Raw genomic sequence first — 10,096 nt, 5'->3', positions numbered from 1 at the left:
CCGGGCCGCGGGCCGGAGCGGGTCGTGCGCGCTGAGGAGGAGCCGCCGCCGCCGTCGCCGTCGCCGCCGCTACCGCCACCGCTACCGAGGCCGAGCGGAGCCGTTAGCGCCGCGCCGCCGCCGCCCGCCTGCCCCAGAGCAGCCCCGGGCCCACCCGCCCGCGTCCAGGTGAGGCGGGGGCCTTCGACGGCGCCCGACGGGGTAGGCCGCGGCAGGCCTGAGCTCGCCTGGCCGGGCCGCGGGCGCTCGCGGGCCTGCACCGGCCGAGGCCCAGGCCGCGCCGGGCCGGGAGGGGACGCTCGCGGGCCTCGGCCAGCGGGCGGGGGCCGGCCGGTGTGGGCGCCGGCGACAGGCCCCGGGCCGGATTCCTGGGCTGCCGCGAGGGCCGAGGTAGGGGGTCGCGGCGTGGGCACGCGCCTGGCGGCCGGGCTCCGCGGCCGGGTCCGGGTAGCCTTGCAAGCCGGGTATCCGGGGGCGGGAGAGCGGAGCCAGAGGCAAGGGAGTGGCGTGAGCGCCCTCAGCTCTCGGAGGTCACGGTCCCTGGGCTCGCTCCCCCGGGAAATCCTACACAATCTTTTGTAGCGGCTGTCAGAGGACCGCGGTGGATCTGAGGTCTCTTAGAAGTGTACAAACCCTTCGGGTATGTATGAGAACCCTAGGGGAAGAAAGAAAAATATTTTTTGAATACCGTCTCTAACAAAACAGTTTCTGGAGTGTGGGACGTAAATCTGTAAATTGTGTGTGTGTTGAAAACACAAACTGCACGCAATTGAACAATGGGGGATGGATGCTCTTCCTTTTCCGGCGTCCTCTGCTGCTAGGCATATTAAAAATGGGTACTGATACCCACTGTGTGCAGGACAGGTGGAGAAGAACTTCTGCAGGTGCCACCCCTGGAGGAACAGAACCCCCCCTCACAGAGAGTATTCATGGGCGATCTGAATAGCCACGGCTCCAAAAGTGGGACGTTGGGGAGGCGGATTCTCTCGAAAAGCGTTTCTCAACCTTGGCACTACTGATTTTGGGTCTGATCATTCTGGGTTTGGGTGGGGGAGGGGCTGTCCCTGGCCTCTACCCACTTAGATGCCAGCAGTATCTTATTCCTCCAGTTGTGAAGATCAAAAATATCTTCAGAGATTCCCGGAAGTATCACACACATACTCACACGTGTGAGAATCACCCCTGGACTAAAAGAATGATCTTCCACTAGAAGTACCCCTAGTCCTATCTCTGATTCCTTAAAATCCAGAGTTCCCAAGACGTTGGACAAATTACTGTGGGAGCCTTAGTTTGCTTATCTGTAGAATGGGATGGATGAGACGATTGCTGTGCAGATTTAAGGATTTGGGAAGCCCTAGCATCCTGCGTGACCTGTGCCTGAGGAGACACTGAATATATAATGTTATAAATAGTCCACCATATTTAGTGAGGATTTACCATGTGCTATCCACGGATGGACATTGATCTACAGCCCTTGAGGTGGGTGCTGTCTGTTGTAATTTCCGTTTTAGGAACAAACCCAGGCTTCAGTAGGTCGCTTAGTGAGACCAGTCTCACACAGGAAAGTGGCTAATGGCAGGATTTGAACTCAGGCACTCTGATTCAAGAGTTCTTACTTTTAACAGCTGAGTTTTACCACTCTTATAATCCCAGCATCTGGGGGACCTGGAGAGACGTTCCATTCACGTATCACTGAGCATCTTCTGTGTGCAGAGCTTTGTGCTAGGATCTGTTATAAAATTGTTTGACTTAAAGACCCATGAAGAAAGCAAGATATATGAACATCTCAAAAAATGGAACTAAATCATATTTATGTTGAAGAGGCAGAGTTTTGGATTGGCTGTGTTGAGTGTGAAGTCGTGGGGCAGCAAGTGGAAAATGAGAGGTTTATGAAAGTACCATACTCCTAAGGCCCTGCTTTTGTCTCACTCCTGCCTCCCATCTCTATCAAGATCTGATTATGTTAATATTCCCGATCAGGAGTCTTTGGGTGGAAAATAAATTAATTTTTAAACCTTTTTAGGTGGCTTAAAAGCTAAAGTCGGGGATCCTTTGCACATTCTAATCCCCGCCCTTCCTTTCTGATTTCGCCTGCACATAGGCCCCAAACTCCGACCCTCACTGCCCATTGCCCCCACTTTCTGTAATACTGTTCTCCTCCACCTGGAGATCTTTTCCTCATACTGTGTGGCCCAGGTCGAAGCTCACTTACCATATGAAGCCTCCCCAGACTGCTGCTCTTTCTCCACCCTCACCAGTCAACTGTTCCCTCACTCCTGTCCCCATCTCGTTCAATGGAATCAGATTCATGCTGAATGGTGAAAGAAGTGTAGTCCCCTCCTTTCGCCTCTAGGTGGCAGTAGCCAAGCGGCAAGGCCAACCTGAGTAGGGGGAAGAGCAGAGGAAACCAGCCTGTGGGAGGGAAGTTAGTTTTGCTTCCCTCCTTTAGCTGACTCTCTGCGCTCGGCTTCTGAGTCCCAGGCCCTGTTCTAGGCTCTGGGGAGGCACTGGTGATTGCAGTGAATGCACAGATTGTTTCAGCCCACTCCGTTGAGCGTGGTAATTATGGCTAAACGCTTGCTGATGTGGAAACACAGAAAAGGGAACTGTTAACCTAGCCCTGGTGGGCAAAGGTAATCACTGTCCTGGAGGAGGTGAAACAGGAGGGAAGGGTTATCCAGGCCTGGACTGTGGGGAAGGGCTTGGTAGGATGCAGGAACCACACCAGCCAAGGCATGGAGGTGGGGATGTCTTGGTTTGTTCAGAGACCCACACGGGGTCTGGTAGTTCAGAGGCAAGAAAGGTGAAGTGAGTGGTGGTAAGAGGACTCTGATAGCTGGTGTGCAGAGGGAAAGGGTGTTGTCCTGCAGGCCAGGCCGAGGGGGGCTGTCTGACAGTTTCATTCCACAAAGCGAAGGGGTCAGGTCTGCACATAGGACAAAGAGTCAGAGGAGAATATTGCTGAAAGCCAGCAAACCACTTCGGAGGTGATGACTTTCCTATAAATCAGAAAGGTCACAGATATGACCCAGGGCTGTGGTGGTCTGGAAATAGGGGGTGGGTGTGAGACCTGGTTAGCGGGTAAAGGACACAGGGCTCAGTGGGTGTTTAGCTGTGGGATGTGAGAAAACATTGGGCAATGATTCTGCGCCCTGCCTGAGTACCCAGTAGGTGGATAACGGTCACTCAGAGAAACAGAGAAGACAAGAGAAGGAGCAGTTTAGCATGTAGACACAGGAAAAATAGCACATCACTTGAGTAAGATACGTGTAAGATACAGACCGGAAGTGGGGAGGTGGCAGAAGGTAGCGTCCTGTCTGGATGTATCTATGGGACTCGCTCATCTGCTCACTGCCCTTCCTCACTTGACCCAGAGCCTCGTGGGCACTGGCCAAGTCAGTGAGCACAGTTTTATAGACTGAACACGTGAAACCTTACTGTTGGCTCATTGTTGTGGGACACAGGGAGGAGTGGGAGAAATTGCCTCCTTGAGGAATTTACAACCTGAACTGGGGAGAAAAGACATAGATGTGTGAGATTAAAGTAATGATAGGAGGAAGCCATGGGTAGTGACAGCCTGGAGAGCTTTGAAAGAAATGCTTTTTCCTTACTTGGGGTTTGTTCTTGATGAAAGAGGCGGTATCCAAACTGGTCATTGTCATCAGAGAGGCGTGGGCAGCTATTTCCAGGTGCCGCCAGCAGTGTGAGTAAGAGAAAAGGTGAATGCAGAGAAGTCCAGAACCCTGAGGGGACCGGTTTGGGCAGGCAGAGGGTCAAGAAGGTGGACTTGGACATGAATCTAGAGAAGTATGCCAGGATCAGGTGATACAGGGTTTCTCAACACAGTCAAGAAGTGAGTTTGGAAAAGCACTTTTCTTTTATTCCTTTTTTTTCCCCCAGATATTTATTTGTTTATTTGGCTGTGTCAGGTCTTACTTGCATCATATGGGATCTTTAGTTGTGGCCTGTGAACTCTTTGTTGTGGCATTTGGGATTTAGTTCCCTGACAGGGATTGAACCTGCGCCTTCTGCATTGGAAGCGTGGAGTCAGCCACTGGGCCACCAGGGAAGCCCTGAGAGTAAGGACAGACAGACCAGTCAAGAGACTTTGATAGGACAGAAATGGCCCAGCACTCACCTGAGGGTCGGGACTGGGACTACTGTTTTGTCTTCTACACCCACTGCCTTGCTCGTGCTGGCATGTGATTGCACTCTATGTGTGCTGGGGGAAAGAAGGGTTAGAAGGGAGCTCAGAGGTGACTGGATCTCGCCACCTGTCAGGAAGACATTTGTGCCAGAGGAAAGACTTACAGGAGAGGAAACAGCGCAGAGCAGCCCAATGGCAAGACCGATGTCACCACGAACAGAAATCAGGAGACCGAGGAACAGGAGTGAACTGGGGGGAGAAGGCCTAACGATGCTTGGTGTGAAATAATCACGTGGCAGGAGACTGGATAGGAGTCAGTCTGCCCAGAAGGTGACAGGGACCTGAACAGGGACAGTGGTAGAGAGATGGGGGGAGAGTGAGGCATCTCAGATGCAAAACCAGCAGAAACTGGTGCTCGCTTAGGTTTGGGGGATGGGAGAGGTGGTCTGAGGGACAAGTATGTGTGGGTGCCACCAGATGAAGTGATTCAGGAGGAGGGGAAGGTTTGAAGAGGGGGGCAAGAACAGAACGAGGTGTGAGGACACTTGCACTGCAGGTGGGGAGGGCGGGAAGATGTGCTCACCTTGACTTTGTTGGTAAAGTCAGAGTGAGAAGACGAGACTTGAATTTCGAGATTCATGTTGCTGGTGAACAGAGGAGGAGACCCGCCAATTCGTCTCAGGATATGTATGTCATTGATGCGTGACTGACCACGGACTACCACCGATCTCTTCTGTGTCCCATGGGTGCTTGTGATCCCTGGCTGCTGGAACGCACCGTGGCTTCCATTTAACTCAGGCCCATTAGAAATGGCCTCAAAAGTGCGGATCATTTCCAGGGCCCCAAGTGGAAAGGGTCAGTGTGTTCCTTAGTAGGTGCTCACCACGTGTCAGGAACTGTGCTGAGAACTGAAGCAGGGGGTGACACCTCAGTTTGCAGACAGGCAGATGGAAGCTCCGGGAAAGGAAGTGATGTCCCTGACATAGTTCAGCTGATGAGCAGTAAGGTTAATGTTGGAGCTCAGGTCTGTTAAAGCCCGTGGGTTTTTCCTCCTGGGCCAGGTTGCTCTGCAGTTCCATGTGAGAGCCATGGAGGGGCCTTGACCAACTGGAACTCCTAGCAGGGCTGTGGGTGTGATCCAGTCCCCTCGGGGCCTATGGAGCGCTCTGGCTGGGCTGGACACCTAGCTGCACCCACTCTGCCTCTCCCCTGGCTCCTCAGACTGGTAGGCAGGGACTTGTTATGACTTAGGTGTCCCTGTTGGACAGCTTTCCTCACCGTGGGCTGCGGGATGGGACAAGGACGGAAACGGAGTTGATCTGAGTGGGCCCCACCTCGCGTAGTGGTTAGAATTGGGTCAGGTAGTGCCGTCATTTTTTTTTTCTGGCACCACAGCATTTCCTGGGTGACCTTACACTCCTCAGACTTTCACCTTGAAGAACTCAGGACTTTGCATCTGAAAAGGACAACAGAAATAATTGAGTCCAGGCCCTGTCGTGTGATGTGTGAGGTGTCAGGGTTGAGCCCCAGGATATATTTGACTTGTTCTAGTTTTGTTCTGGCCCAAGTATAAAAGCCTGTCCTGTAACTATAAACCAAGACAGATTCTCATAGGTGCCTGATAGAAACTGATCTTGCTGCTTTGCGTATGTACCACCTATGTATGCTTTTACATCATATATATACACACACACATGCGCATATGTATAGGGTATCTCTCCCTTATATACATAGTAGGTATACTACTGATGTGAGCAACATATCTGAAGTCACATGACCAGAACTTTTGAAAATAGCTCAGTAGGGCTGAAAACCCTCAGAGATTGTCCCAATGGGACTTCTCCATCACAGATCCATGACCAGAAACATTTCCAAATCAGCAGGGATCACTTTGCTAAACTAAGTTTCTTGTTTTGCTCCCTGCAGTTGACTTTGGTTCCATGGGTTGGGCTGGGATGGGATGATGCTAAAAAGATAGGATACTAAATGTATTAAATAGATTGTTGATTCAATTTCCAGCCACCCTTCTTTAACATAAAATAATGCAGCAAATACATATGATTCCCAGTGTGCCTGTACCCCTCTCTGTGTGTGCCTGGTATGTTTGCCAGATACCCCTGGGGACCCTTGGCAACAGTGATGTAGCCTTGACCCTCAAAGCTTTCACTGATGTGGGTGAAAAGCAAATAATTATGAGTCAGTGATTTGTGCAACAGTGAAGGTTCACACCAGCAGTGTGCAGGCGCTGAGAACGAGAGCAACTGAGCATCCTGGGAGATTCTTTAAAGATAAATGAAGAGGCGATGGAGAGGGAGGGCTGTCCCTGCTAGGGAGCAGCTGAAACAAAAGCACAGAAAGATGAAGGTCCACGGCATGCTGGGGACGGCCAAGTGAAGGGAGAAGGGGGGACGAGCAGGGGCCATTGCAGCAGGCCTGGCATTTTATCCTTAGAAGACTGCTCTGCAGCGACAACTTGAGGGTTGGCCCTGCCACTGATTAACAAGGCGACGACTGCCCCTGGGCACAGCCGTGTAACCTCTGAGCCTCAGCAGGTGGTGACTGCTGTCAGGGAGAACCAGCGGGGTCAGGAAAGGGGGGAGCTGGCTTGGTGGGACTGAGGGATGACTTGGAGATGTCCACAGGACTGCCACTCGTGGGACGCTGAGTAACAGGAGGCAGGGTCTGGTGAGTGAGAGATGACTAGAGTCATCGATTGTTAGGCAGACACCAAGACCAGGTTGTGGTTGGTGCTTCCGGGGACAGATATGCAGATTTGGAAAGGTCAGGGGAAGGGATGTGAACTGCAGGGTGGCGCCGAAGCACCAAGAAACTGCTCTTGGGGTTCAGTTCTTCAGCAGTGCCAGTTGATTAAGAATGGGGCCCACAGGGGGCTGCTCAGCCTTGACCGGGCGTGTCAGGAAGAGCCAGCATGCCAAGGACAGGGCTATCATGCAGAAGCTTCATGCTTTCAATCTTTAAAAAAAAATTTTTTTTGGCTGCACCATGGCACGGCATATGGGGAGTTCCCTGCCCAGGGCTTGAACCCATGCCCCCTGCAGTGGACGGGCAGAATCTTAACCACTGGAACACCAGGAAAGTCCCTAAAATTTATTTTTTAATCCAGTTTTTGGTGTAGAGTTGAGTTTTGACAAATGAATGTGACCACCACCATGATCATGATATTGGAAAATTTTATCACCTGGGAAACAAAAGTATTTCCTCATGTTCTCCTTGTGAAGTCTACCCTTCCCCCACTCCTTGCGCCTGGCAACCACTGATTTATCTGTAACCTCTGGAAAAGCTTTTTCCTTTTCCAGAATGGAACCATGCAGCAGCCTTTGAGTCTACTTTCAGTCACTCAGCAGAATGTATGTGAGACTCTTACGAATTGCATGAATAGTAGTACCTTTTCAACTGCTGAATACTATTCCATCGTATGGTGTACTATAGTTTATCCACTGGAGGTTCAAGGGACATTTGGATTGTTCCAGTTTTTGGCAATTATGAAGAAGGCTGCTCTGCATGTAAATCAATGATGTTATTACACACCCTCACACCCTACACAGAAATAAACTCATACTGGATTAAAGACTTAATATAAGACATGACACCATAAAAACTCGTAGAAGAAAACATAAAGCATTCTTTGACATAAATTATACCATTTTTTTTCTTAGGTCAGTCTCCCAGGCAATAGAAATAAAAGCAAAAATAAACAAGTGAAATATAATCAAACTTACAAGCTTTTGCACAGCAAAGGAAACCATAAACAAAATGAAAAGACAACCTACAGCCTGGGAGAAAATATTTGCAAATGGTGCAACTGACAAGGGCTTCCTTTCCAAAATATACAAACAGCTCATACAACTTGAGAAAAACAACCCAATCAAAAAATGGGCAGAAGACCTAAATAGACTTTTCTCCAAAGAAGACAGGTGGCCAATAAGTACATGAAAAGATGCTCAACATTGCTATTAGAGAAACACAAAACAAAACCATAGCAAAGTATCACGTCACACCAGTCAGAATGGCCACCATCAAAAAGTCTACAAATAATAAATGCTGGAGAGAGTGTGGAGAAAAAGAAACCTTCTTACACTGCTGGTGGGAATGTAAATAGGTGCAGTCACTATGGAGAACAGTATGGAAGTTCCTCAGAAAAACTAAAAATAGAGCTACCATATGATCCAGCAATTCCACTCCTGGGCATATATCCAAACAAAACTCTAACTCAGAAAGATACATGCATCCCTATGTTCATAACAACACTATTCACAATAGCAAGACATGGAAACAGCTTAAATGCCCTTAAACAGAGGAATGGATATAGAGGATGTGGTACGTATACACAATGGCATACTACTCAGCCATGAAAAAAGAATGAAATGATGCCATTTGTGGCAACATGGATGGACCTAGAGATTATCACATTAAGTGAAGTAAGTCAGAAAGAAAAAGACAAATACCATATGAAATGTCACTTATATGTGGGATCTAAAGTATGGCACAAGTTAACTTGTGTACAAAACAGAAACTGACTTGGACACAGAGAACATACTTGTGGTTGCCAAGGGGGAGCGGAGGGATAGCAGATGCAAACTATTATATAGGATGGATAAACAAGGTCCTACTGTTTAGCATAGCGAACTATATTCTATATCCCATAATAAACCAAAATGGAAAAGATTATGAAAAAATAAACACATAAAAAATAAAAACTGAATGTTTAAAAAAATGAATAAAGCTGCTATTAATATTATTGCATAGGTTTTTATATAAACAAAAGTTTTTATTTTCCATGTGTGAGTACTAGGAATAGGGTTGCTGGGTCATATGGTAAGTTTATGTTTAATTATAAGAAGCTGCCAAGCTGTTGTCCTCAGCGGCTTTAACATTTTTCTATTGCCACCAGCAATACATGAGAGTTCTAGTTTTTCCACCACCTCACCAGAGCTCAATATGGTCTGTTGTTGTTTGCTTGTTTTAGACCTCCTATATGCCTAGATGGCTAACAATGTTTTGATGTGGTTTGTCTTTTGGTCGTGCAGGATCTTAGTTCTTTGACCAGGATTGAACCTAGGCCCTTGGAAATGAAAGTGTGCAGTCTGAACCACTGGACTGCCAGGGAATTCCCTTGATTGTGGTTTTAATTTGTGTTTTCCTGATACCTGATAATGTTGAGCATCTTTTCATGTGTTTGTTTGCCATCCATATATCTTCTTTGGCTTGGTATCTGTTCCCATTGTTTACCATTTTAAAAGTTGAGTTGTTTGTTTTCTTACTGTTAAGTTTCAAAGGTTTTTCTTCTTTTTTTTTTTAAGGTTTTTCTTAAAAAAAAAAAAATTCTGGATATAAGACCTTTCTCAGACACATGATTTGCAAATATAATCTTCTGGATTATAATTTTCCTAGCAGTGTCTTTTGCAAGAGTAAAAGTTTTCAATTTTGATGATATCCAGTTTATCAATTTTCTTTTAAATGGATTTGGATTCCTGTGTGGTATCTAAGAAATCTTTGCTTCACCCAGTGTCACAAAGATTTTCTCCAAGAAATTTTTCTGTTTTTACATTTTAGAACAGAGGTCGGCACACTTTTTCTGTAAAGAGCCAGATGGTAAATATTTTCAGCTTTTTGGACCATATGGTCTCTGTCACAGCTACTCAACTCTGTCACTGGAGTGCAAAAACAGCCATAGACAGAACATAAACAAATGAGAGTAGCTGTGTGCCAATAAAACTTTATTTATAAAAACAGGCTGTGGTCTGAACAAATTTGGCCCATGGGCCATGGTTTGCCAACCACTGACTTAGAAAGCAAACTTTTTGCCAGGCATTGAGGACAGCCCACTCTGGTAATTACTGCCCGGTTTATTATCTGTGAAATCGGTGTGAGAGAAAAGGCAGAAGAGTAAAACAAAAGTGAAGAGAGAGCGGGGGATAAAGGAAAAAA

The 10,096-nt window shown here is 47.8% G+C and overlaps 1 protein-coding gene across 2 annotated transcripts in view; it reads left to right on the top strand.

Annotated features, from left to right (window-relative positions):
• Positions 1 to 2: 2 nt before the first annotated feature.
• Positions 3 to 10,096, top strand: part of ELAVL1 (ELAV like RNA binding protein 1) — a 36,008-nt gene continuing 25,914 nt past the window's right edge. Inside the window, exon 1 of one of the 2 annotated variants that reach the window (XM_070464799.1) lies at positions 3 to 168. The gene's annotated coding sequence lies outside the window, so the exon portion shown is untranslated. Of the gene's footprint in view, positions 169 to 540; positions 641 to 10,096 lie in introns of those variants that run through there. The other variant, XM_070464800.1, reaches the window with a different exon arrangement.

The sequence above is a fragment of the Odocoileus virginianus genome, chromosome 3, assembly GCF_023699985.2.
Source record: "Odocoileus virginianus isolate 20LAN1187 ecotype Illinois chromosome 3, Ovbor_1.2, whole genome shotgun sequence".
Classification (NCBI taxonomy): domain Eukaryota; kingdom Metazoa; phylum Chordata; class Mammalia; order Artiodactyla; family Cervidae; genus Odocoileus; species Odocoileus virginianus.
The sequence above is the reverse complement of the archived record's forward strand: the minus strand, read 5'-3'. Positions and strand labels throughout refer to the sequence as shown.